Source organism: Rhinoderma darwinii, chromosome 13, assembly GCF_050947455.1.
Source record: "Rhinoderma darwinii isolate aRhiDar2 chromosome 13, aRhiDar2.hap1, whole genome shotgun sequence".
Taxonomy (NCBI): domain Eukaryota; kingdom Metazoa; phylum Chordata; class Amphibia; order Anura; family Rhinodermatidae; genus Rhinoderma; species Rhinoderma darwinii.
In genome coordinates this window covers 30,392,536-30,419,422 of record NC_134699.1, presented here as the reverse complement: position 1 = coordinate 30,419,422, position 26,887 = coordinate 30,392,536, and the positions used below count along the sequence as shown (strand labels likewise).

The following is a 26,887-nucleotide window of genomic DNA, read 5'->3' as shown; positions in this document are numbered from 1 at the left end:
TACTAAAAATGCTATTCACATTTTTTTATTTTTTAAGTCCCCCGAGGGGACTTGAGCAAGTGATTATTAGATCGCAGGTACAATACACTGCAATACTTATGTATTGCAGTGTTTTGTGATTTGTACCAGCTCATATTGAGCACCAAGATGGCAGACCTGGGGGCCTTCATTAGACATCAGGCTGCCATGGCAAACATCAGCATCCCGTTGCGTGGGGGCAATGGAGTGACAGAGTGCGCTCACCCCCCTTTCTAACAAGTTAGATGCCACGGTCGCTATTGAGTGGTTATACTGCAGACACTTAAGGCGTACAAAGCGCGCTCAGCATTTGAGTCTGCTCCATATCTCCCTCCCCCCCCTATAGACTCTGGCGTATAGTTACGTCAAACGGACGCAGCTAATTTTGGCCTTCAGGACACCAGATATTTTACCATTCTTGTTTCACCGCATTCCTAGGGCAATACATGTGTATTTTCTTCGCTTGTAGAAACAAGTAGAAATAGGGAGGATTTCTCCAGCTCACCTTGTGAAAGTTGCGTGTTTCGTAATTGGTAATCCTGGCGCTCGGATCCTCGTGGTGGCACACGGAAAACTTGCTATTTTTAGGAAGGAGTGGTTGGATCCAGCGCTGGCAGAAGTAAAAAGGAATCTTTTTCCAAGTTTTATTCGTTCTTGATTAAAAGAGGGTATTCATTGGCGTATATGGTATATCTTGCAATGAAAAATGTGGAGGTAGGTAGCCTACGCGTTTCGGATGGTGTCTCCGTCCTTATTTTCTTCGCTGATGTGAGTGCTTGTTTTTGCATTTCAGGGTGTATTTTTTCGTATACATCTTTTTTTTTTACTGATTATTTTACAAAACGTAATTTTTTTTTATTAATCCACAGGGGGACTTTTATTTTTAAATGTATTTTTTTGTTATAATAGATTGGAATGTCTGTGTATTTCATTGCATTGCTGTCTCTGCCTGTAAAATGTGCAGGCAGCTGTTAGGGATTCATAAAGGACAGCCCTGGGGTCCTCTGTTAGGCCCAGGGCTATCTGTCAGTCCTAGCGATCACTATCACCGGGGCTGTTGATTGGGGCAAAGGGAGCCCCCCTCTCTGATGATGCCACGTTCACTATTGACTGCAGTGCCACAAGGGTCAAATTACTAGGGGTCAGGTTTTTCTCTGATCCCAGTCGGGATGGCAGCTGTTAATAACGGTCACCCTTTCCCCACGGTCACCCTTTCTCCAGCTATGGGACCTGTACCTATATCGAGAATGGGGGTCAAATGACCACTCTTTCGCATGGTAAGGCAGCTGCTGGCTGTCGATTCCAGATGGGACTAATGCCTCATGCACACTACAGTGTGCGCCGGCCGGGTCCCGTCAGTGATCCGAGGAAAGATAGGACATGTCCTATCTTTCTTCAGATCGTAGAATCGGGACCCAGCTTTCACTGACCCAATTCACCCGCTAAAGTGAAAACTATCGGGTGCTACTCGGATGCTGATGAAAACGGCCTGTGCAGGTCATCGGTCGTGTGCAACTGGCATAAGTGGAGACTGTTGTGTGTGTCAGCCAAAGTCGCAGTTGTAATATTCTAAATGTAGTTATAAAAGCCTGTGTAACCGCAATGATAAATTACTTTTATTTTCTAAATTGTGGCGTTTTTGGGGTCAATGGCCATGGCAGCAAGAGCTAGAAATACGGCCCTGGTCATGGGTGGCAAGGAGTATGCTGTTATCAAGCAGAACCGGACACATAATACGAGTCATAGAGTGCTTAGCTCCAGTGCCCACAGCCAATGAAGTAACTTTGTATCAGACATTGGGCCAACACCCATAGAGCCCTATAAATAGTACCAACCATTATTTGAATGAGGGTTTACTCAAAGCAATTTCCTTTGCCATTTTAATGGGTGCGTTCATGTACAAATAGGCAAATATGGCCTGCAGCAATGATCTGTGTAAATGACTTTACACAGATACTTTACATATTGCAGCATTTCTCTCTTTATGTCTTCTGCTTATAGCACTTTAGTAAGCAGTTTGTAAAGCCATTTTTATCTAGCGGTATAAAACCCCAAATCATTGCTCACTAGTCACTACACTGTAGATGTCTATTTTGCTGGAACGGCGTGACTTTGTGTCAGTTCATTACCGTCAAATGAGTTTCTCGAAGTAATCAAAAGCTGGATGCTGAGTGCATAGAGAAGTAACCGCTAAAATCTTGTCAACACTGCCATCTAGTGGAGGAAAAGATCACAGACAGGAGCATGGCACTTAATAGAAAACTATATCATTACATATCTGTTATGTTTATATTTACACACATGTGCTGTACTTATTTTATTCATTTATATATGTATGTATTTTGTATTAAGTTTCTTTAGTATATCTACTTATCCTCTGTTCCCTGGAGAAACCTCATTGGGCTAACAAAATATTTTCTTGCAATTCAAACTCATTGCTTAGAACAGTATATGAGTCGATGTCCATAGGAATTGATGGTAATGCCCGTTGCACACGACCGATGTGCCACTCGTTTTTAGTCTTCACAGACCCTTTCACTATAGCTGGTGAATGGGGTCCGTAAAAACTGACCCGATTCTTCGATCCGTGGAAAGATAGGACACGTCCTATCTTTTCCACGGTTCACTGACGGACTCGGACAGCGCACACTGCCGTGTGCATGAGGCATACCAGGCCTTTTAACTCGCAGTATTGAGACCCCAACCCTCTTTATGGAAGCCCTCTGTATTTGATGTGGTTCGCTCTTATGCAGTAATACATCCTCTGCTCTTATGTCACAGGATAACTAGACAGATTTGTCATTAAGGAGTCTGGAGATTGTTCTATTCATTGTCACCCAACAGATATAACTTACATTATTTTTTTTTAGAAAACCTAACATAAGAGGACAAATTGAGAACCCCATTTGCATGCAGAACAGCCTGAATTCTTGGTGTCATTGATACCACAAGAAGTGGCCAATTTAAGTTCTTATATTTATCATTTTGCTTTACAGTAAGATATAAAAAAAATTATATAAAAATTTTATAAAACTAAAAAAGGTGTAGTGGGGGGGGGGGGGACACCATCAGAGTGTTATATATGTAGAATGTGACATTCTCATTTCTACTTTATTAGTAATTCATAAGTCTGGTAATACATTGTATATTTGTACAGCATCAAGTTATAGCTGGAGATGAGTGAATAATGAACAAAAAACACACTTTCTTGTGGTTTGCTTGCAAATAACCCATTATCCGTATTATTATCTTCTATCTCCCTCATGTCATGGCTGTGCTGTGTGGACACATAGGGAGCGGAGTGAGTGGATGACGGCTTAACTTGGCTTCCAACTGCAATAACAACGGCTTGAGAAACGACCCATCCAATGGGATACGTGTGACTGCTATTCAGGTAAGAGATTTGGAACAGCCGTTGTGGCCCCCATGGCATTATTCAAACTCATCTTAACCCCTTGGAGGTTAGCCCTTTTTAGCCATCGTCGCATTTCAAGAGCCATACCTTTTTTTTAATATTTTCACCGACATAGCATTATGAGGACTTCTTTTTTGGGGGGACAAGTTGTAGTTTTTAATGCTATAATTTTATGCACCATATAATGTACTGGGAAACGGAAAAAAAATTATTTGTGGAGTGATATGGGAAAAAACAGCGTTTTATCCGTGGCTCTTTGGGTTAGGATTTTACGGCGTTCACGGTGCGTAAAAAATGACATGTTAATTTTATTCTGCAGGTCAATCTGATTACGGTGATACCAAATTTATAGAGTTTTTATTGGTACTATTTTCGGGTACAGACGAGTTTTTGATCACTTTTTATTCAATTTTTTTCAGGGAAGTGAGTTGACCAATAAAGACCAATGCTTAATTTTTTTTCCCTACGTTGTTCATCTGGCGGGATAAATAATGTGACATTTTACTAGTTAATATAGGAGGAGAGGAAACACTGGATTACCCTTCTCAGCAGTGTCCCTCGTTAGTAGGGTAGTGGTGCAGATCTTTTGGAAATGTTTCCCAACGGAGTGTCCCAATGAAAATCGTGGAAACGAAATATACTAAAAGTACATACGTTTATTACAGTGTCGATACAGCAATGCGTTTCGAGATCAGACCGATCTCTTCGTCAGGCTTAGGGAACACATATGTGTTTTTCCCTCTCCTCCTATATAACTATACCGAGGGAGCCCTGGTGGCCCCTGAACTGATCCTCAGCTGCAGTTCCCACTCACAGTTACGCACACTGGGATGTTGTGCTCCAAGCACAACACCGAAATGTTAGCATAACTGCTCACCCTATTATCCTCCCCTTGTTGTAAAACCTCAGATGATGCACTATGTGCACCGGGCGTTCTGCGTTTTTTGTCTTTTTTCCAATAGTTATTTTACTAGTTAAGACTTTTGCCGCGATACCAATTATGTTCACTTTTTTATGGCTTACATAATTTTTTTGTGAAAAATTGGAAAGGTTTTTTTTTGTACTTTCAAATGTTTTTAAAAAATTAATATTTTTAAAATTGTTATTAAACATTTGTAAACCTTTTTTTTTAGTCCCCCTTGGATGATTTTACCGTGTGATTGTTAGATCGCTCATACAATACTCTGCAAGACTTATGTATTGCAATGTATTGCCTTTATCTGTGCTCTACTATTAAGCCTTGCCTACTGTTAAGCCTTGCCAGACTTACTAGTGGGGAACTGATGGCAGATCTATAGGCCTTCAACAGATCTCCAGCTGCCATCGCAACCGATCGGCAATCTGTGATTTTGTTGTGGGGGGTCGTTCGGGGAATAGAGGGAGCTCCCTCCCTCTGTCTAACCTCTCTATCCCGCAGTCGATATTAACCAAGGCATCTGAGGGGTTAAACTGTTTAAAACAACCTGTACCCACCGAGTAAGGCGCAGGCTCAGTACCTGAGCTGCAACATTTTTGGGTAGCACACAGACGTAACTGTCTGTTGGATATCGCTAAGGGGTAAAAGCTCGAGACAACCAAAGAAATCCCCTGACGGTGGCCTTTGTTTCCTGGTTTTTGGTAAAGTGGTGTGAGTGGCACAAATGACACAAAAATCTTAATTTTTTTGCACAGATTGCGACTTTTGGAGCATTTGCTTCTTTTCTACACCAGAAAACTGGAGTAGTACAATTGCCAAAATTATTAAGTGTCATACACCTTTTAATAGGTTTAGAGCAAATAACTCCAACTACCTTCTTTACTTAGACTGGCGTAAAAAATGCCAGTCTAAGTTAATGTGGGCCCATGACTTTGTACATAGGATTACTGTCTCTCTACACACCACACTGTCAATTTGTACTATTGTAATGACGGGGTAGGGAGACAGACAGGTGAGCCCTAATCTACCCGCCACTCAGTCCCTGCCTACTTGCAACGGCCCGTCCTAGGCGACGGGGTACAACTGGGCAACGGTCCCTACGCTCAATAAGTGCATGACAGACAAACAGACAAGGGTACACAGAAGCTAAGGGAAATGGGGCAGTAGCCCACGGCAACACAGTGAGCAACAGAGAGTAGTGAACGAGCCGAGTCAAACCAGGAGTGTACGAGGTACAAATCGCAGAGCAGGAGCGTAGTCAGTAAAGCCAGGGTTAAAAATGAAGCAAGGTCAATAATCATAGCAGGAGCAGCAGAGCCAGGAAACAGGAAAGAATCACAGGCACTGGAGGAGCAGGAAAAGGGCGGGAGCTAGCTCCGTCTGGCCAGGCTGTGATAGGCTCTCCCACTCCTCAGCCTCCCAGCCTGACTGGTAGAAGATCGTGTCACTCTCTCAGACTTAGGAGCAGGTGCAGACTGATTAACCACGGGCGTCGACACAGAAGCTGTGTCTGCCAGATCCTTTAGGCTGGGTTCACACGACCTATTTTCAGGCGTAAACGAGGCATATTATGCCTCGTTTTACGCCTGAAAATAGGGCTACAATACGTCGGCAAACATCTGCCCATTCATTTGAATGGGTTTGCCGACGTACTGTGCAGAGGACCTGTAATTTACGTGTCGTCGTTTGACAGCTGTCAAACGACGACGCGTAAATGGACTGCCTCGGCAAAGAAGTGCAGGGCACTTCTTTGCCACGTAATTTGAGCTGTTCTTCATTGAACTCAATGAAGCACAGCTCAAGATTTACGAGCGTCTCAGAGCGTCTCAGACGCCTCGTAAATTACGAGGACGAGCATTTACGTGTGAAACGAGGCAGCTGTTAACAGTCTGTCTTTTCACACGTAAATGCCTCTCATCGGGTGAACATACCCTTACAACTATAGTCTTCTTGTATGTGACAGCGGAGCCTGAGACACCAGGGCCCAGTTGCCCCAATAACCTCTCTAACAGTATATGAGTCCTTACTAGTCCTCTGCATAGCTCAGTATTTCATCACACAGTATATAGATGTTATTATGCAGTATATATTATGCTCACATCTCAAGGTTGTACTAGAGAACTTTTAGGTTGACTACAACTGTTTTTAATAAAAAATAGATTTAGCCGTTATATCTGCTGATAGGAAACCAGTATAGCCACTATGAGATTGGGATCCCACTTATCTACCAACAATCCTATATGAGGACTAATCAGCTGCCCACCAACCTCTCATATCAGAGGAAACTGGGTTCGTACAGGTTGGATGTTAACCCATTTGATCCTATTGTTTTTCCCCCAGATAAGAGGTAGTGGACGTATCTGGCAGCCACTTATCTCTCTCCCTCTATAGAAATAACATACTTGTTCAGCCAAGTCAATGGACATGTTATAGCTGGAGTCAGGAAAAATAGATATTGGTTTACAGTTATCTTACATCTATGACCAGCCTTAAAGAGCACCTGTCACCTCTCCTGATACGTCTGTTTTAGTAAATAATTGTATTTCCCAAGAAATAATAATTCTGGAGAATCTTTTCTTAGAACTCTACATTGTGTTGTTCCTCTATTATTCCTCCTAGAAATGTATGAACAAGTTGACAACTGGGTGTTACCAGTTGGGGGTGTGTCCCCACACTATCTGACAATGTTCAATCAGTACTGACAAGGTGAGACAATGTAGGGACACGTCCCTATGACAAGGAGGATGGTAACACCCAGTGGTCAATTTATTCATATATTTCTAGGAGGCATAACAGAGGAATGGCACAACACAAAGTTCTAAGAAAAGATGTTCCAGAATAGTTTTTTTTATGGGGAATACAAGTATTTACTAAAATAGACGTGTCAGGAGAGACAACATGTCCTTTTTAGACCCATTTCACAGGGGTCGGATACGCTGCATAAAACGACGCAATTTTGGATTCTAGAATCAGTAGAGTTCTGTGCTGGCCCTTCTTCCCATTTTGCTGAGCCCTAAAACAATAGGCTTTCCAGCCCCTATAGTGGGTACACTACAGCATGCGTCAATTCCCCCTATATGACAGATGCAGCTTTAGTTTTACTGGTCTCCGTTGCTTTCTTTCCGTTTAACAACCTGATCCAGCTCACCCTATAAAGAATTCACTGTTTCTGCAGACTCTCCAGCCAACGTAAGACAATGAAAGCCTCTTCCCTGCATTGTTCTGTTTGGTATAATGATAATGCTTGTAGCCTGCTGCATTTTTAATACCTGTTTTATTACTGATGACTTCTAAAAAACTGACTGTAAAATGAATCAGCATTCCAGTAACGCACGTCCTTTAATTGCCTTCAAAATATCTTTCATAAACAGGGCCTGGTTGCTGTTTCGCTTGCAGGAATATTGTAGGATTTGCAGTTTTTTGCTTTCAGCTGTGTCAATGGCAATGATTGAATTTAACTCTCAAAATGGTCAATTTGGCTTCATAAAATATTACTGCTTTTTTTCGATACAGAATTTTTTTTAAAGAAGAAGGCGCTCGAAGATCAGATATATTTATCCTGTTATTAATTATAAATTGATGCTTTATATAAAAAAAAAAATTTTGATCCGGTTCTCATTTTATTGAATCAGTTCATTAAAGCAGTGACCTGATTGGTCAGGATGGGTGACTACTTCATTTTTCTTTGCAATGATTTTATAAATCCTCACCAATTTGTGTATTTCAAAGTCAATAACTCTTTCAGGGTTTTATGTGCGTGGAGCATGTACAGTCCCCGGGGCACTCCTTGTACTACCATACCTATCTCTAGGTACTCTCCTACGCTGTTTACGAAAAACCTGTAGAAGTGATTGGAAGAGAACAACTGTTTCCGTAGCTCCCGAGTTCCACAAACAGCGTAGATCGGTGTGCTACGCTGTTTCCGTAACGTCTATTCACTTCTATGGGAGTTCCGTAAACAGCACAACAGAGCGCGCTCAGCTGTTTCTGAACACTCAGCCACCTCGTATATCAGTAGTTAAAGCACAGCGACCACGGAAGAAGGTAGGATACCCCATTCTAGAGATAGGTGTGTGTCCCAGTGGTGGGATCTGCATCTTTCGGACATTTATGGCATATCCTGTCCGAGATTGGAATAGATGCCCATACACGATTGTTCGGCCGACAGTTATCCCTCCCTCGTCTCTCATACACATACACGCCCAGCCGCTGTCAGACACTTATGGACGCAGCTTATCTCCTGTGGGAACAAAGGATCAGGTGTGTTGAAATCCAACGTGCCCGATCCCTCTTTGCGAAACCACCAATACACATTCCATTTTTGAACGGTCCCTCCGAAATCGACAGGTTAGGCCAACTGTCTTCTGATGTGGGCACATTTACATTGACCGGATGAACACCTCTCATCTTGCATTTTTTACGTTTTTAACGTGAATATATCTGTGAATTACATCATGTACTGATTGTTATACTTTCAATTACAGTGAAGAAATATATTTAGTCTCACACATATATAAGTATATTATTAATGTTATTATTACATTATTAGATTTGTAGTAAATAAATCCACCTAGGAGCAGATATCCACAAATCCTACAGGACTCTTTCTCACATCAGAATTTGATCAGTATTTTACATCAGTATTTGGAAGGTAAGACCAGGATTAGAACCTACACAGAGAAAAAGTATAATGAAAAGATGTGTAGCTCTTCCATGTTTCGGACCCACTCCTGGTTTTGGCTTACAAATGCTGCCCAAAATACATTCGTGTGAAAGTGGCCTAAGACACATGATGACTTTGGGCACACAGGGCATTTGGGCTGTCAGTAATATAATCTATATGCGTCTACTTTGTTCAGGGAATTGATGGGTTAATGAGAACAGAAATGTGAGTGTCAGCTGAACCAGTGCGCTGACATAAAATAAGGAATCTTAGGTGTCCTAGGCTGCACCTCGTATTCTTCCCAGTAGGTGGCGATGTCAGAGTGCTATTCGGATACCGTGGTTAGGAATTTCTGAGGAAAGGTAGATGTATATTAGTCGCATACAATATAAAACATGGATCGGTATCAACTCCTCCAAATAACACAGTATAAAATAATCTTTAAAATATCAAGCAAATGTGCGATTCTTGTCATCAAAAATACTGGAAACCCCAAAAGATTGGCAAAAATATCAATGTGAATAAAGCCTTAGGCAGAAGGCCCTGTTCACACAGTTTTTTTGCAGGCAGAAGGATTATAAGGCCCTGTTCACACAGAGTTTTTTTTACACGTTTTTTGACGAGGAAACCACGCCAAAAACCGTGCCAAAAACCGGACGAAAATGCCTCCCATTGATTTCAATGGGAGGTGGACGTGTTTTTTACCGCGAGCGGTAAAAAACACTTGCAGTAAAAAGAAGCGTCATGCCCTATCTTCAGGCGTTTGACATCAATGGGAGGCAGAGAAAGCGTATTTCACTGCGTTTTTACCCCTAGCACCCAATGGGCGCAAGCGAAAAACGCTGCAAAAATCGCGGCAAACCGCGTGCAGGCACATAAAAATCTGCCTCAAAATTCCAATGGAATTTTGAGGCAGAATTTTACTCCTGCAAAAAACTATTCTCCTGTGTGACTAAGTTCCCACTTGCGTTGTATAATTAGTTACTCTGATCCGTATTTTAGATCAGAATAAGGATAAAAATGGATCAGTTAAAAATCCCATTGAAATCAATGGGATTTTTAATTGCATCAGTTAGCAGCCGTTATGTTAGGCATCCGTTTTTTTCATGGAGATAAAAGTGCAGATTGCAGGACTTTTACGCCGATCAGAAAAACTTATGTCTAACGGATGGGTTAGGCTTCTTTCACACTAGCGTTAGTATACATTTACCTCTCTTCCGTCAGAGGAAGAGAGGATCGAAAGATTAAACGGAAAGCGACGGTTCCGTTAGAATTAGCATTGATTTCAATGGTAATTATTTTGCTTTAGTTGCTTTCCATTTGTCTCCGTTCGCTTGGTTTCCATTTTTTTTTTCACGGAAGCAAAATTGCAGTCTGCAGAACTTTTGTTTCCGTGAAAAAAAACGGATTATACCAATGAAAACTACATCTCGGCAATGCATAAACAAATAATATTTGTTTAAAAGTGTTTTAATTGTGTAAAAGTAGTATAACAAAAAAACTATACATATTTGGTATTGCTGTAATCGTACTGATCCATAGCAAAAAGTTAACACGTTATTTACACCACATAGTAAACAGCATAACTTTGAAACGTGAAAAACAATGCTGGAATAGCTGGAGGCTTTTTCAATTCCTTCACTAAAAAAAATGAATAAAAGATAAGCAATATAATAAATACACCCAAATATTATGCAATTTGAAAAATACAACTCGTCCCGCAATAAATACGCCCTCATATGACTATATCGACATAAAAATAAAAAAGTTATGACTCTTGGAAGGCAGGGTGGAAAAAACTAAAAACAATGCTTGGTCCTTAAAGAGGCTCTGTCACCAGATTTTGCAACCCCTATCTGCTATTGCAGCAGATAGGCGCTGCAATGTAGATTACAGTAACGTTTTTATTTTTAAAAAACGAGCATTTTTGGCCAAGTTATGAGCATTTTTGTAGTTATGCAAATGAGGCTTGCAAAAGTCCAAGTGGGTGTGTTTAAAAGTAAAAGTCCAAGTGGGCGTGTATTAGGTGCGTACATCGGGGCGTTTTTAATACTTTTACTAGCTGGGCGCTCTGAAGAGAAGTAACATCCTCTTCTCTTCAGAACGCCCAGCTTCTGACAGTGCAGATCTGTGACGTCACTCACAGGTCCTGCATCGTGACGGCCACATCGGCACCAGAGGCTACAGTTGATTCTGCAGCAGCATCAGCGTTTGCAGGTAAGTCGATCTTATAGTATAAAATCTTACCTGCAAACGCTGATGCTGCTGCAGAATCAACTGTAGCCTCTGGTGCCGATGTGGCCGTCACGATGCAGGACCTGTGAGTGACGTCACAGATCTGCTCTGTCAGAAGCTGGGCGTTCTGAAGAGAAGAGGATGATACTTCTCTTCAGAGCGCCCAGCTAGTAAAAGTATTAAAAACGCCCCGATGTACGCACCTAATACACGCCCACTTGGACTTTTACTTTTAAACACACCCACTTGGACTTTTGCAAGCCTCATTTGCATAACTACAAAAATGGTCATAACTTGGCCAAAAATGCTCGTTTTTTAAAAATAAAAACGTTACTGTAATCTACATTGCAGCGCCTATCTGCTGCAATAGGAGATAGGGGTTGCAAAATCTGGTGACAGAGCCTCTTTAAAGAGGCTCTGTCACCAGATTTTCAAACCCCTATCTCGTATTGCAGCAGATCGGCGCTGCAATGTAGATAAGAGTAATGTTTTTTTATTTTTTTTAAACGAGCATTTTTGACCAAGTTATGACCATTTTTATATTTATGCAAATGAGCCTTTCTTAAGTACAACTGGGCGTGTTTAAAGTTATGTCCAACTGGGCGTGTATTATGTGTGTACATCTGGGCGTTTTTACTTGTTTTACTAGCTGGGCGTTGTGAATGGAAGTGTATGATGCTGACGAATCAGCATCATACACTTCTCTTCGTTACCACCCAGCTTCTGGCAGTTCACAGACACACAGCGTGTCCTCGCGAGATCACGCTGTGACGTCACTCACTTCCTCCCACAGGAACTTCATCGCGTCGGATGAGCGAGGACACGCTGTGTGTCTGTGAACTGACAGAAGCTGGGTGGTAACGAAGAGAAGTGGATGATGCTGATTCGGGCATTATACTGTATAGGGGCATTATACTGTATGGGGTAGCTATGGGGGGCATTATACTGTGTGGGAGCATTATACTGTATGGGGGAATTATACTGTATGGGGGGCATTATACTGTATGAGGCAGATAAGGGGGGCATTTTACTTTGGGGGCAGCTATGGTGGCATTATACTATGTATGGTGGAAAAACTATTTTTTTGCAAAAATGTTATGTTTAGCCAACCAGAATAAACCAGACTGAACATGAACTAGGGGCCTGGAGGAAGGGTGACCCCACGCAAAATGGTCGTAGCCTGCTCCACTGGACTAGGCATCTACTATACATCTTTTGAGATATTTTGAATAAGGGAAGAAAAGTTTTAACAGTTGCTGGGAGATTGCCACGGATCATTTAAGGCTTCTTCTTAATATCTGAATGAACTGTCTTGCTGTGTTTCGTGGCGCTGAGCACCACCTAGCTGATATACTCGGCTTTCTCACATTGCAGCGCTGGTTGTGTGCCAGCCATTGTTTCTATTAACTTTTGGACGTGAACTAAATAGGTGTCTGTTCTATTTACATGCACACTGAGGAATACTTGGCATTGTGCTCGTATGTTGGTGTTTTTAGATGAAATCCATGATAAATTTCTCCAAATAACTCCTCAGTTACCCACCCCATGTCTTCCATTATTATACCATCCATTTAGCTATTTTGATAAGTTTTTGACCAGTTTGGAGATCAGTGTCACCGCTTTTCTTTTGCACATTGTGATAACATATTACTAAGGCTAGGTTCACACTGCATTTGAGCGCTTCATTTGGTATATATACTTGGAAAATCTCCCGACGTTTACATCCAACATGCCCATAGGCAAGCATTAGACAAATGTATGCCAAAAGAGTGGCTTTTTGGCATACGTTTAGCCACTATACGTCAGGATACCTTCATCTCAACTGCATTGACAAGAGTCGATTGCGCTTTCCAATACAACTGTATGAAAAAAAAAACATGATTTAATTGAAGATATATGCAATGGTATAAGCATACAGTAACTTAAAATGCGTCCAATGGAATGCTTTAAACTGTCCTCCAAAAGTAATAACCTGAACGTAGTGTGAACCTAGCCCTACCTATACTACCGACGGCTCAGGATTCTTTAAAGTCTAGCGAAACGTTTGGCAAATTTTTGACATGTCATAGTGACATCTCAGAAGATTGGATTGGTGGGGGTCCGAGCACTGAGACCCCCACCAATCTCTAGAACGAAGCAGCTAAAGCGCTTGTGTGAGCGTTCAGCCGCTTCATGTCTGTTTGGATTTTTCCGGAAATAAATGTATCGGTGTACGGAATAGAAAGTCTATGAGCCCGTACTCCGATACATCGGCTTTCCGGAAAAAGCCGAACAGACAAGAAGCGGCTGAACGCTCACACGAGCGCTTTAGCTGCTTCGTTCTTGCGATTGATGGGGGTCTCAGTGCTCGGACCCCCACCAATCCAATCTTCTGACATGTCACTATGACATGTCAGAAGTTTCTCAAACATTTAGCTACACTTTAAATTTAGTGCAATTATGCACTGTAGCATGGCAACATAAATAGCGTTATAGGGGTTTTCCCCTAATCATGATTTATCACCTATCCACAGAATAGGTGATAAATATCTGATCGCTGGGGGTCCGACCGCTGGGATCCCCACCGATCATGAGAACAAGCTTACCTTGCCATTCCCGTTAGCCCCATAGGAATGGAGTGGTAGTGTGCATGCTCAGCCACCGCTCCATTCGATGGGGTTGCCAGTGGATAGGTAATAAATAATGATTATGGGTGAATCCCTTTAATATCAATTTAGAAATCTGTAACATAAAGTGATTATGTATATGAGTGGAATGTTTGGAGCCATATTTTTCTCTTTTAAGCACAGCAGTATTTATTATATAGGCAACCAAGTCATGTGACTAGGGATGGTAAAGTATAGAAACTACTATAGGATGCTACTTGGGATTTTTTTTATTATTTTTGCAATTTTCTTAACTAATAATTTCCTCAGAAAAATAACTGAAGATTGGTGTACGTTATAAGTTGGGTACAAATGCCCATTTAGAATATATTTAAACATGGTGGTTGGGTCAGCAAAAAATAAAATACAGACGTCACTATGGACAGAACGTCACCACTGCGGACAATGGTTTTCTGCCATTGTCACCTGACATTTCATCAATATAGATGTTATATTAGTGCGCATTTTGCAAAAACCAGAGGAGGAGCGCCATCAGGACGTTGTCTGCAGCGGCCTGTGGGCGCAAAGTGGACTGCTGAAAAGGGGAGAGGTGTGAGTATTTGCATATGTGGTCAGGGGTCTGCATTTAGGGTGTCTGCATTTAATTAGGGATCTAGTGTGGGGTCTCTATTTAGCGGGTGTGGTCTAAATGTATGTATTTATTTAGGAGATCTGTATCAATTTAGGGGGTCAGCAGATCTGTATTAAGAGTTTATGGGTCTCTTTTTGGAGGGGGTCTGGTCTAGGGTCTTTATTTAGGGAGTCTGCATTTATTTAGGGAGTCTGGGATCTTTATTTAGGGTTTCTGGTGTCTGTATTTAGTGGGTCTGGGTAATTTTGGGGTGTGATTAAGAGGGGTCATATGCACTATTTGTGATTCAAATGCCATAGTTTGGAGACGTTTTCTATATAAATGGGCAGGGCAGAGCGCTGCACCGAACAGCACTTTTTGATGTCCCTACTCAGAAAGTTGGCCAGTATGGTTTTTATACATGAGGTTTATAAAGCTCTGTCTTGATTTTACAGACTAATATAATCAGTTCCTAAAACCCTATAGGAAAGTTGACTCTTGCAGCTGGATGAAACACTTCCATTTCACAGCTTCAAAGTGTTTCTGCCACATATTTTTTCTGTCATAAAACAGTTTGTTAATTTTAAATCCTGGAACATTTGCTGTCTGATTGTTCTGGGCAACGCTGTTTTACATGAACGCTGTATCCTAAAATGTTGGCGTCTTTGTGAATATTTTTTTTCTCAATGTTGCTTGAAGCCAATGAATTTTGATGAAATATAAATGTAGATTATACTAAAACAACACCCAAATAGACCGGTGCTTTTCTTATAGAACCTACTCATATTGTCAGCAAGGAAGATAGTAATACAGTTTATAAGTGAGTAATGTATATCAGAGTGAGAGCTGCACAGAGCCATAGACAGAAGCACAACTTGAAGATCCCGGGCCTGGGTACATGATCTGTGACAAGGTCCCCCACCTACCATGTGCCATTTATAACCGTAGTGTCTTCTTATGTAGCAAAGAGGGCCGGGTGCAACTCAACCCCTTGGCCATAGGCACTCTGTGTAATACCATAAGGAGCACCATACGACACCGTATCACAGAGTTATTCTCCTTCAGAAGCAATACTAATATTTTTCGGCTGGATTTATATGGGATTTTACATAGAAAGCTTCTGTATATCTGCTTATGAAATCAGAGACATATGGAGGTATAGTAGGCCCCCTTACATGTGTCAGAGGTTGTACGCAGCCGCAATATGCTCGTGTGTATGAGCCCTTAATCTAGAACTCAATCAAAACAGAATTCCATTAAAGGTTTAAAGAATCATTTTCAAGCCACTACCCAATGGGGGATTCTTACGTGCTACTAATGGTCTTTGGTGTTTGTTGCTTAGTTGTTCTTCAGGTCTTCCCCATCAGGGCACAGCTATAATCAATGACTGTAGCTTAGCTTCATGGCCGTCTAAGCTGCACAGAAAGTCTAAGGTAGTTTAAAGTACACCCCGTCTGATTTATTTTCTTAGAACTCTGCGTTGTGCTATTCCTCTGTTATTCTTCCTGGAAATGTATGAATAAATTAACTCAGCGTTACCATTTCCCTTGTCTATTCAGTGCTGACAGTGTTGGACTGTGTTAGGCAACATCCTATTGACAAGGGGAATGAAAATGCCCAGTTGTCTATTAATTCATACATTTCCAGAAGGAATAACAGAAAAATGACAGCATTGGTGCTTCATGGTAAATACAAGTATTCACTAAAATAGACTTGTAAGGAGGGCTGACAGGATTGCCTTTAAAGGGGTTTTCCAGGCAATAAAAATTGATGACCTATCCTCAGGATAGCCGATCAATAGCTGATGTGTTGGGGTCTGTCTCCCGGGACCCGCCAATCAGCTGTTTTTAAGGGGCCACATCGCTCGTACGAGCGCTGCTTGACCCTTCATTTCTTCTTGCTCACTGTGAATCTTTGACACGCATTTAGCGGCGATTCACAGGTATGGTCCTGGGAGTCGGAACCCAACCCATCAGCTATTGATGGCCTATCCTGAGGATAGGTCATCAATTTTTATTAGCTGGAAAACCCCTTTAAAGACCTTGTACACCTTCAGAACCAATATTTTATGGTCTCAATGTATCTTAAATGAAACATTATTTTTTCTACTGCTACTATGCAGATCTTTGCATCTCCATGGTAACAGACAACAAACATACTCTGTGTAGTCTGATACTGCAATCATACTCTTTTTTTTTATATTATCTGACCCTACTGAATATGTGCTGTGGGGGATAGAAAGAAATATGACTGCAGGAGCAGATTACCCAGAGTTATTTCTTGTCTGTAACCATGTAGACACATAGATCTGCATAGGAACTGTAGACACCAAACTATAGGAAAATGTTAAATAATTTTTTTTCATTTTAGATACATTTGAGCAATAAAATAACAATAAGAAAAATGGTTGTGAAGATGGCCATTGGCCAGAAATTAGCATTAAGAGCCAATAGTGCACATCCCGATTTTATTTTATTTTTTTTTTAATTGCCAGATTATCACCTGAGCTCTGCTGTGGTATTTGTTGCACAACTTTAGTTATGTTTGGAAAGCAAATAGGTATTTTCCCGTCATAATGTGAATAATTCCCTGCTATATTTTGTTGCCTCTCCCACAATTTTGGCAACGTGAAGCAAACCTTATTGTTATCATCTGTTTGTCTTGGCTTCAATATTTTCTTATTTATATTTGAATAACCTTTTTTTTTTTTTTTAAAAGCACATCATTCCAAAAATGGGGTAGGCATTTCCTAATTCTGCCAAAGCATTGCTGTTTCTGGAATAGTGCATACTGAGGAGCATTGTATGTCACAACAACCTCGTAACCTCGATTCATGCAAGTGTCTATAAAATAAGATCCTTGTTTAGGAAAGACTCACACATGACATATGGTATTTATTATGGACTTTCACAGGAAATTAATGCACCTGGAGTATAAATTAAAGGGGTTTTCCTACTATAGGAAATTATATCAGATCACTAGGATATGCCACCACTTCCTCATCAGTGGGGGTTCGACTGATTGGACCCCCACAGATCCTTAGTATTATGGGGCCGCAGCGCTAACTAGGCGCGGTGGCTACTTTGTGGTTTTTCCCTAAATTGCGATACTCCTGGCCATCACCTGTGCAACACAATCTCATTCAGTTCACTCATCAATCTCATTCAATCTCGTTCACAATCTCATTCAATCTTCACTCATGAAGCTGTGTGGCAGTTTCCTGCACAGCGGCACTCCTGGCCACCCGCTGACCCTTCATTTTTGAGAAAAAGAAAAAAGGTAAGCTAACACAGGCCTATGTCAAACGGACACTCTTTTGGCCCATATCGGGTCCGTAGACAGGTTCGGCGTATGCGCCGGGAACATTACCTGGTGTATATGACAAACAGACACTGCAATATGAATAGAGCCTCACAATGTACATATTAAATTCAAAAAGTTTAGTAACTTCATAAATACATTCTATTACTTATCATGTACTTATGTCCTGTTATGGGGCTGCATCCGTAATTCTGATCGTTGCTATTGGAACCAGTCAAAAAGCTTGTCAATAAACGCAACCATAAATGCTTATCTGAGCTCCTATAGTAAAGTAGGACAACTTTTCCTACACAATTTATGAAGAAGAAACACAATTCTGACTTGAACCCAATATAGATGCTAGGGCAGGTCAGGGCAGTGTATACATAAAAATGTACCAATGTTTCTGAATTCAAGCACTTCACAATCGAGTAGATTGAAATTCTGCGACATTGATGTAAAGGATTGATTTCAAATTATTATAGGTAGTATTTGGTTGCAGTTGTAGTCAGAGCTGTGTTTACAGATCATGCAGTCCTATGCAAAGACAAATTGGCTGTTAAAGGCCCATTTATACAAGCCAATTTTTATCATAATTAAGGTGATCATTATGATAATTGCCCAGTGTTAATAAAACAGAGAGTCAACAATACACAATAACATTATTGTTTATTGGGATCTTCAGCAATCGTGCTGCGGTAAAAATAATCATTATTGGAAGCACTGTATTGCCTGAATAACACAACCATACGGTGACTAAATAATACCACCATACAGTGACTAAATAACACCACCATACCATGACTAAATAACACCACCATACCGTAATTGAATTTCATAACGCCATAAAGTATCTAAATAACACCGCCATACAGTGACTGAATAATACCACCATACAGTGACTAAATAACACCACTGTACCATAACTAAGTAACACCACCATACACTGACTAATATCACCATACATTTATTGAATTTAATGCCACCATACAGTATCTAAATAACACCACCATATAGTGACTAAAAAATACAACCATACAGTGACTGAATAATACTACCATACATTGACTAATTAACACCACCGCACCGTGACTAAATAATATCACCATACAGTTATTGCATTTAATACTACTGTACAGTATCTAAATAACACCACCATATAGTGACTAAAAAATACCTCCATACTGTGACTGAATAACACCACCATAAAGTAACTAAATAACTCTACCATACCATGACTAAATAACACCACTATACAGTGACTGGATAACCCAACCATACCGTGACTGAATAATACCATCATACGGTGACTGAATAATATTACCATAAAGTAACTAAATAACACCACCATACCGTAACAGCAACACCATCATACCATGACTGTACAACATCACCATACCATGAATGAATAACACCACCATACAGTAACTAAATAACACTGCCATACCAAAACTGAATAACACTACTATACACTAACTAACTAACTAACTAACTAACTAACTAACTAACTAACTAACTAACTAACTAACTAACTGACTAACACAACCATACCATGACTAAATAACTCCACAATAATATACCATGACTGAGTAACGCCACATTATAGTGACTAAACAACATCACCATATCATGACTGAATAATACCGTCACTGAATAACACCACTATACAGTAATTGAATAACATTACCATAAAGTAACCAGATAACACCACCATACCGTGACTGAATCACACCACCATACCGTGACTGAAGAACATGACCATAAAGTAACCAGATACCACCACCATACCATGACTGAGTAACGCCACCATACGGTGTTTGAACAACATCACCATAATATTACTGAATAACACTACCATACAGTAACTAAATAACATTACAATACCATAACTGAAAACCACCATAAAGTGGCTAGTGAATACCACCATACTGTTGTTAAATAACAAAACAGTATATGAAGATCAATATTATCAAACAGTCAGTCTACAGAGTTAACTCCTTAATGACCAGGTCATTTTGCACGTTAATATTTTCACGGTCGCATTCCAAGAGTCGTAACTTTTTTTTAATTCCGTCGACAGGGCTTGTTTTTTGCGGGACAAATTGTCTTTTGTAATTGCACCATTTTTAGATGCTTATAATATATCTATTCACTTTTATTAACTTTATTTTAGGAGAGAATTGAAAAAAAGCAGCTATTCCAGCATTGATTTTCACATTATACATTTACGCTGTTTACTATGCAGCGTAAATAACATGTTAACCTTATTGAGACAAGTAATGTAGGGAGAATTTCTCCAGCTCACCTTGTAAAAGTTGTTTGTTTTTTGTAATGGATAATCCTGGTGCTCGGATCCTCGTGGTGGCTCACGAAAAAAATTTACTTTGAAGGAAAGGATGGTTGGATCCAGCGTTCGTGGAAATAAAAGGAATCTTTTTCCAAGTTTTAATTATTCTTATTAAAAAATAGGGTATTCGATGGCGTATATAATATCTTGCAATGAAGAAAAGAGTAATGGTAGGTAGCCTACGCGTTTCGGACGGTATCTCCGTCCTTATTCATGGCTTATCCTAAGCCATGAATAAGGACGGAGATACCGTCCGAAACGCGTAGGCTACCTACCATTACTCTTTTCTTCATTGCAAGATATTATATACGCCATCGAATACCCTATTTTTTAATAAGAATAATTAAAACTTGGAAAAAGATTCCTTTTATTTCCACGAACGCTGGATCCAACCATCCTTTCCTTCAATGTTAACCTTATTCTATGGTTCGGCACGATTAAGGGGATACCAAATATGTAAAGGTTTTATATGTTTTCCTATGTTTGCGCAATAAAAACCCTTTTAGAAAAAAATTACTTGTTTTTGCATCGCCGCATTCCAAGAGCCGTAATTTTTTTTTTTCCGTCAATGTGGCCGTATGTGGGCTTGATTTTTGCGGGCCAAGGTGTAGTTTTCATTAGTACTATTTTGGGGTACATAGGACTTATAGAATAACTTTTATTTAATTTTTATGGGGGGAATTGGAGAAAAGAGAGAATTTTGCTGTTGTTTTTTGCGTTTTTTTTTTAGACGCCGCTCATCCGGCAGTTTAATTAATGTGTTAATTTTATTGTTCAAGTCGTTATGATCGCGGGGATGCCATATATGTGTATGTGTTATTTGTTTTGACACTTTTACTAAATAGTTTTATTTTATTTTGACTGTAATTTTTTTTATTTTTTTTTCACAAACTTTATTTAACTGCTTTACTTATTTTTTTTAGTCCCACCAGGGGACTTCACTATACGATCTGCTGATCGCATATATAATGCTTTGGTATACTTAGTATACCAAAGCATTATTGTCTGTCAGTGTAAAACTGACAGACAATCTATTAGGCCATGCCTAATAGACAATCTATTAGGCCATTTGCTGAAGGCAGACCTGGGGGCCTTTATTAGGCCCCCGGCTGCCATAGAAACCCGACGGCGCCCCGCGATTTCTTTGCGGGGGCGTTGATGGGGTGACCGAGGGAGCTCCCTCCCTCTGTCAAACTCATTAGATGCCGCTGTCGCTATTGACAGCGGCATTTAATGGGTTAAACTGCCGGAATCGGAGTGCTCTTCGATTCCGGCAGTTGCGGCAGGAGCCAGGCTGTGTATAACAGCCGTGCTCCTGCCGCTGATCGCGTGTGTACACTGGCAGTACTCACGCGATCAGAGGACGGATATATTCGTCCTTTTGCAGGAACTAACTCCTGCACCAGACGGATATATCCGTCCTTCGTCGTAAAGGGGTTAAGGGGGTTTTACACAGCACGATTATCGGGCAGACGAGCGTTAATATAACGCTCGTTACTGATAATTGCCCCGTGTAAACAAGGCAGCGATCAGCAGATGAACGAGCTAACGCTGGATCATCTGCTAGTCGTATCGTTTTAAAAAAGTTAAATATTATCGTTGTCGGCAGCACATCTCCCTGTGTAAACAGGGAGACGTGCTGCTGACATGATAATAATGTATGGGGACGAGAGATCGGAGTAACAACCGCTCGTCCCCATCCATAGCTCGGTGTGACAGGAGCAAACGGGCACCAATCAGCGATGTCTCGTTGATCGGCGCTCGCTGCACCGGCCGAGTGGCAGCTGGTGTAAAAGGGCCTTAACATTACATTACACACTGAACAAATAAATACAGCAATGATAAGACACTGTCAAAGGCAGGCTAAACAACAAATAAATCTGATTACTCACAGGTGACGTCTTCTCTGATTGGAGTCATTTGCTTTCCCGCTTCTTCTCCATCCGCCCCAGACTTCTATGAAAATTTCTTACAGCTACGGCTCACTTTAAATACTGTACTACATAAATAATAATTATAGAACCCTGAAATTATAGTGCAATACAGAAAGTGTCCCCAAAAATTATAGTGGCATGCAGATAGTTCCTCCAAAAATAGTGCCATACTGTAAAGGATCTGCCAGGCACAGCTTCGGGGTTAACTTCCATAGGTAATCAGTCTTCACCTGAGTCTATGTCTCTGAGACTGACTCCAGTTTCCACCACTCAGGCTGGCAGGCTTAGGAGTGGGAGAGCCTATCGCAGCCTGGCCAGACTCAGCTAGCTCCCGCCCTCTGTCTATTTATACCTGCCTTTCCTGTTTCTCCTTGCTTGTGACTCTTCCCGTGTGGTTTCCTGGCCCAGCTACAGCTTCTGACTATTTGATCCTGCTCCATACTGACCCTGGCTTACTGACTACTCTCCTGCTCTGCGTTTGGTACCTCGTGCACTCCTGGTTTGACTCGGCTCGTTCACCCCTCTTGTTGCTCACGGTGTTGCCGTGGGCAACTGCCCCATTTCCCTTAGCTTTGTGTACCCTTGTCTGTTTGTCTCGTTCACTTACTGAGCGTAGGGACCGCCGCCCAGTTGTACCCCGTCGCCTAGGGCGGGTCGTTGCAAGTAGGCAGGGACCGAGTGACGGGTAGATTAGGGCTCACTTGTTCGTTTCCCTACCCCTATCATTACACATACACTCAGTGAAAAAATATTTTTCACATTTGTGTGTTATATATAAATTTAGGAATTTGTTTATTATAGGCATTTGTAGACTATCTTCAAGTGTATATTTTTCATACTAAATTACTAAAAAAAAAAATCAATATCAAACATAGAACAGATAATTTTTAGGCCCTTTTTCTTTTTGAATATACTTCATCCAATCCATAATTTGTACTGTGGCCTTTTGACAGTTGGCAAAATGTAATCAGAGTTTTTATAAGGTTATGTAATTTTCCTTCTATGAGCTTTTCAAGAAGTCAAGATGCAGATTTATTATATCCTTACAAGAATTTTCCTAAATCTATAAAATTGTAGGTTTAATTCATTTTTACATGTATTTTTTTCTGTTCTAGTCTTGTGACCTCACCTTGATTCAAATGAAAGTCAATTTTGACCCCCTCCCCGGAATCCCTAACATCGCAAAATAGCTGACGTGGACACAAGGGGAAAAATACCTATTACAGTCAGAGGCGTGAGGGTATGTGCACACAATAACTGCAATTACGTCTGAAATTACGGAGCTGTTTTCAGGAGAAAACAGCTCCTGAATTTCATACGTAATTGCATGTACTCACGTTTTGCGGGGCGTCTTTTACGGCCGTAATTTGGAGCTGTTCTTCATTGGAGTCAATGAAAAATGGCTCCAATTACGTCCCAAGAAGTGTCCTGCACTTCTTTTAACGAGGCTGTAATTTTACGCGCCGTCTTTTGACAGCGACGCGTAAAATTACAGGTCGTCGGCACAGAACATCGTAAAGCCCATTGAAAGCAATGGGCAGATGTTTGCCGACGTATTGTAGCCGTTTTTTCAGATGTAATTCGAGGCGTAAAACGCCTCCATTACGTCTGAAAATAGTTAGTGTGAACCCAGCCTAACTAGGAAACACTGGGCCCCATGGCAAACTTTTGACTGGACCCCCCTTGTAACGTCCGCGGTCGCAGACCGCAGACTCCTATTATCCTGCAGACATCTTCCTCCCCAGAGATGCCAGCACATGCGCCCGTCCTGTCCTGTAGTGACCACTAGGGTGCGCGCGCGCGCGCTCATTCCCGGCCTTAATGGACCAGAGCACACACATATTTTAGATTGACTGATTGCTCCCATGATCACCCTGGACTATAAGAAGGGCCCTGCCCCTTCCTTCATTGCCTGAGCTTTGTTGTGTTACCTGTGTTAGTCTTTGCATATGGTCCCTTAGTGTTTTCCAGTTCCCAGTGTTCCCGTTCCTGCTTCCTGTATCCTGTATTCCGTGCTACCTTGTTCCTTTGCCGTAGAGAGTTGGAGTCGTGTTGTGTCTAATACTACGCCTGCTGCATTTCACCACGCCTGGTGTCTGCCTGCTGCCAAGGTCCCACGCGAGCCTGTCATCGCTACTGTCTGTATTGCCACAGATATCCTTATTCGAACTACTGACTTTAACTTGGTTTCCTGTTTGGCCAGCTGCTATCTTGCTACGGCGGTACAGCCCAGTGGGTCCACACAGCCATCGTGACACCCCTAACCTGGGTGCCACACATAGCCCGCCCTTGTAGATAGCACCCCCTGTAAATAGTGCCATATAGGCCCCCTGCAGACAGTGTTATACAGCTCCCCCTGTAGACAGTGCTATACAGATCCCTGTAGATAGTGCTATATAGCACCCCCTGTAGACAGGGCTATACAGCCTCCCCATACAGTGCTATACAGCCCCCCCTGTAGACAGTGCTATACAGCCCCCTGTATACAGTGCTATGCCCCCCATAGCTGCCCCCACGCAGTATAATTCCTTCCATAGCTGTCCACAGTATAATGCCCCACAAAGTGTAATGCTCCCCACAGCTGCCCCCACAGTATAATGCCCCACACAGTATAATACCCCCATAGCTACCCCCTCAGTATAATGCTCCCCATAGCTGTCCCCACACAGTATAATTCTCTCCATAGCTGCCCCCACACAGTATAATGCCTCCCATAGCTGCCCCACACAGTATAATGCCTCCCAAACCTCCCCCATGCAGTATAATGTCCCCCATAGCTGCCCCCCACAGTATATTGCCCCCACAGTATAATGTGGTATAATGTCAGTATTATGCAGGCGACCTACCTGGCCTCTCTCTTTGGTGACTTCAGACTGTTGAAAAGTATTGGAAAAGAAGCTTATGGTTAGAGGGATTGAAAATGAATATCAACATTATTTCCACTAAAATTTTGAATTTTTTTTAAATTTCACAAAGGATAAAGGAGGAAAAAGCACCCCAACATTTGTAAAGCAATTGGTCATAAATGTTTTTGCATTAGAACGTAATTAACCCTTTACGGACTTATCCATTTTTGCTTTTTCTTTTTCATTTTTCCCTCCCCGCTTTCCAAGTGCCATAACTTCTTTATTTTTCCGTCAATAGAGTGGTGTGGAGGCTTATTTGTTGCGGAACGAGCTGTAGTTTATATTGATACTTTTTGAGCACTTTATATTACATTTTTTGGTACAGCCAAGGAGACAAAAAAACTGGGTTTTTGCCGTTTTAAATTTCAGTATAATGCCCCACACAGTATAATGCCCCCTCATAGCTGCCCCACAATATAATCCCCCCATAACTGTCCCCACAGTATAATACCCCCATAGTTGTCCCACAGTATAATGTCACCCATAGATGCCCCCACAGTATAATGCCACCCATAGATGCCCCCACAGTATAATGCCCCCTCAGTATAATGACCCCCATAGCTGCCCCCACACAGTATAATGCCCCCATAGCTGCCTCCACAATATAATGCCCTCCATAGCTGCCCCCCCAATATAATGCCCCCCATAGCTGCCCCAAAGTATAATACCCCCATAGCTGCCCCCACAGTAAAATGCCATCCATAGCAGTCTCCACAGTATTATGCCCCCACAGTATAATGCCCCCCATAGCTGTCCCCACAGTATAATTCCCCCACAGTATAATGCCGCCCATACAGTATAATGCCCCTCATATAGTAAAATGCTCCTATATCTGTCACCATCTGATCCCCCCTTCCTTACCCAGTGCAATGCCCCATGGTGCCTAATAGAAAAATAATAACATAATTACTTACCTATCCCCGTTCCCACGACGGGTGGCAGATCCTTCTCCTCTGGTCTGTTCTGTGAGTGACTCAGCGCAGACGTCACAACATCGCGCCTGGCAGAGTGAATGCTGAAGCAAGGAGCCGTCAGCTCCAGCATTCAGGAAGCGGGACCAGCGCGTTCAGTGCCGTGTGGCTATGGGGGCCCTGTAAGCCCAATTGCGACCGTTGCGACCCCTAGAGCTAAGACACTTTTACAGTAGCCTATGGCAGAGCAGGGAGATACCTCCCTGCTCTGTCATAGTGTTCAATAGCATCTGCCTCCGAAGGACACAGACACTATGGAATGTGGCTATCCCACCACTGTAGCAGCCATAGCGGCTGCTAGTGGCACCTCCGGGCATGTGGGGGCCTGTGCCAGCTGGCGGCACGGGCCCCCTCATTCCGTGGGCCCCGTAGCAGTCGCTATGGCTGCTACAGCAGTCGTTACGCCACTGATCACAGTCCTTGGATCATGGGCAATTTAAAAGTAGTTTTAATTGTTCACGTGTTGTATGCAAATGAGATGGCAAGTGTCCACTGAACATTGGAAGTGTCCTGAATTCTCGGTTGTGAACCCCCAACACCTGCCCTCTGCTGTTGATTGACGGCTCTGCTGGTCCTCGCACAGCATATGTCTTACATGTTAACACTTGTTTCTACGAGAGGTATCGAGTAGTGTTAGGGGTTTGGAGGGGTCAAAATTGCTGACAGACTCTCTTTAAACTTTGTTTCACCTGCTTCATATCATACATTACTTTTTGGAATTGTTTTGTGCCTGGCAATATCAACCTCTTAGAGCAATAATATATATGCCTATATCTCCTAGTAAGAACTATGCTTATATAGTATGGTGTATATTCGAGTGGTGTGGGCTGAGGGCATAAGGACTAGTTTTATTGTTACATTACATAATACGATGGGTTGCTGTCATGTTTCAGCTGATATAATCTATTAACACTGATAGTACTACTCACAAAGAACTAACCGACTAACTGCAATCTTCAGACATAC

The 26,887-nt window shown here is 41.7% G+C and overlaps 1 long non-coding RNA gene across 1 annotated transcript in view; it reads right to left on the bottom strand.

Annotated features, from left to right (window-relative positions):
- Positions 1-1,911: 1,911 nt before the first annotated feature.
- The window catches only part of LOC142665439 (uncharacterized), a 28,314-nt gene continuing 3,338 nt past the window's right edge, over positions 1,912-26,887 (bottom strand). Inside the window, exons 2-3 of the long non-coding RNA XR_012851505.1 lie at positions 24,891-24,917; positions 1,912-2,232 (exon numbers count right to left, since the gene is read on the bottom strand). This is a non-coding gene — a long non-coding RNA (uncharacterized LOC142665439). The remainder of the gene's footprint in view (positions 2,233-24,890; positions 24,918-26,887) is intronic.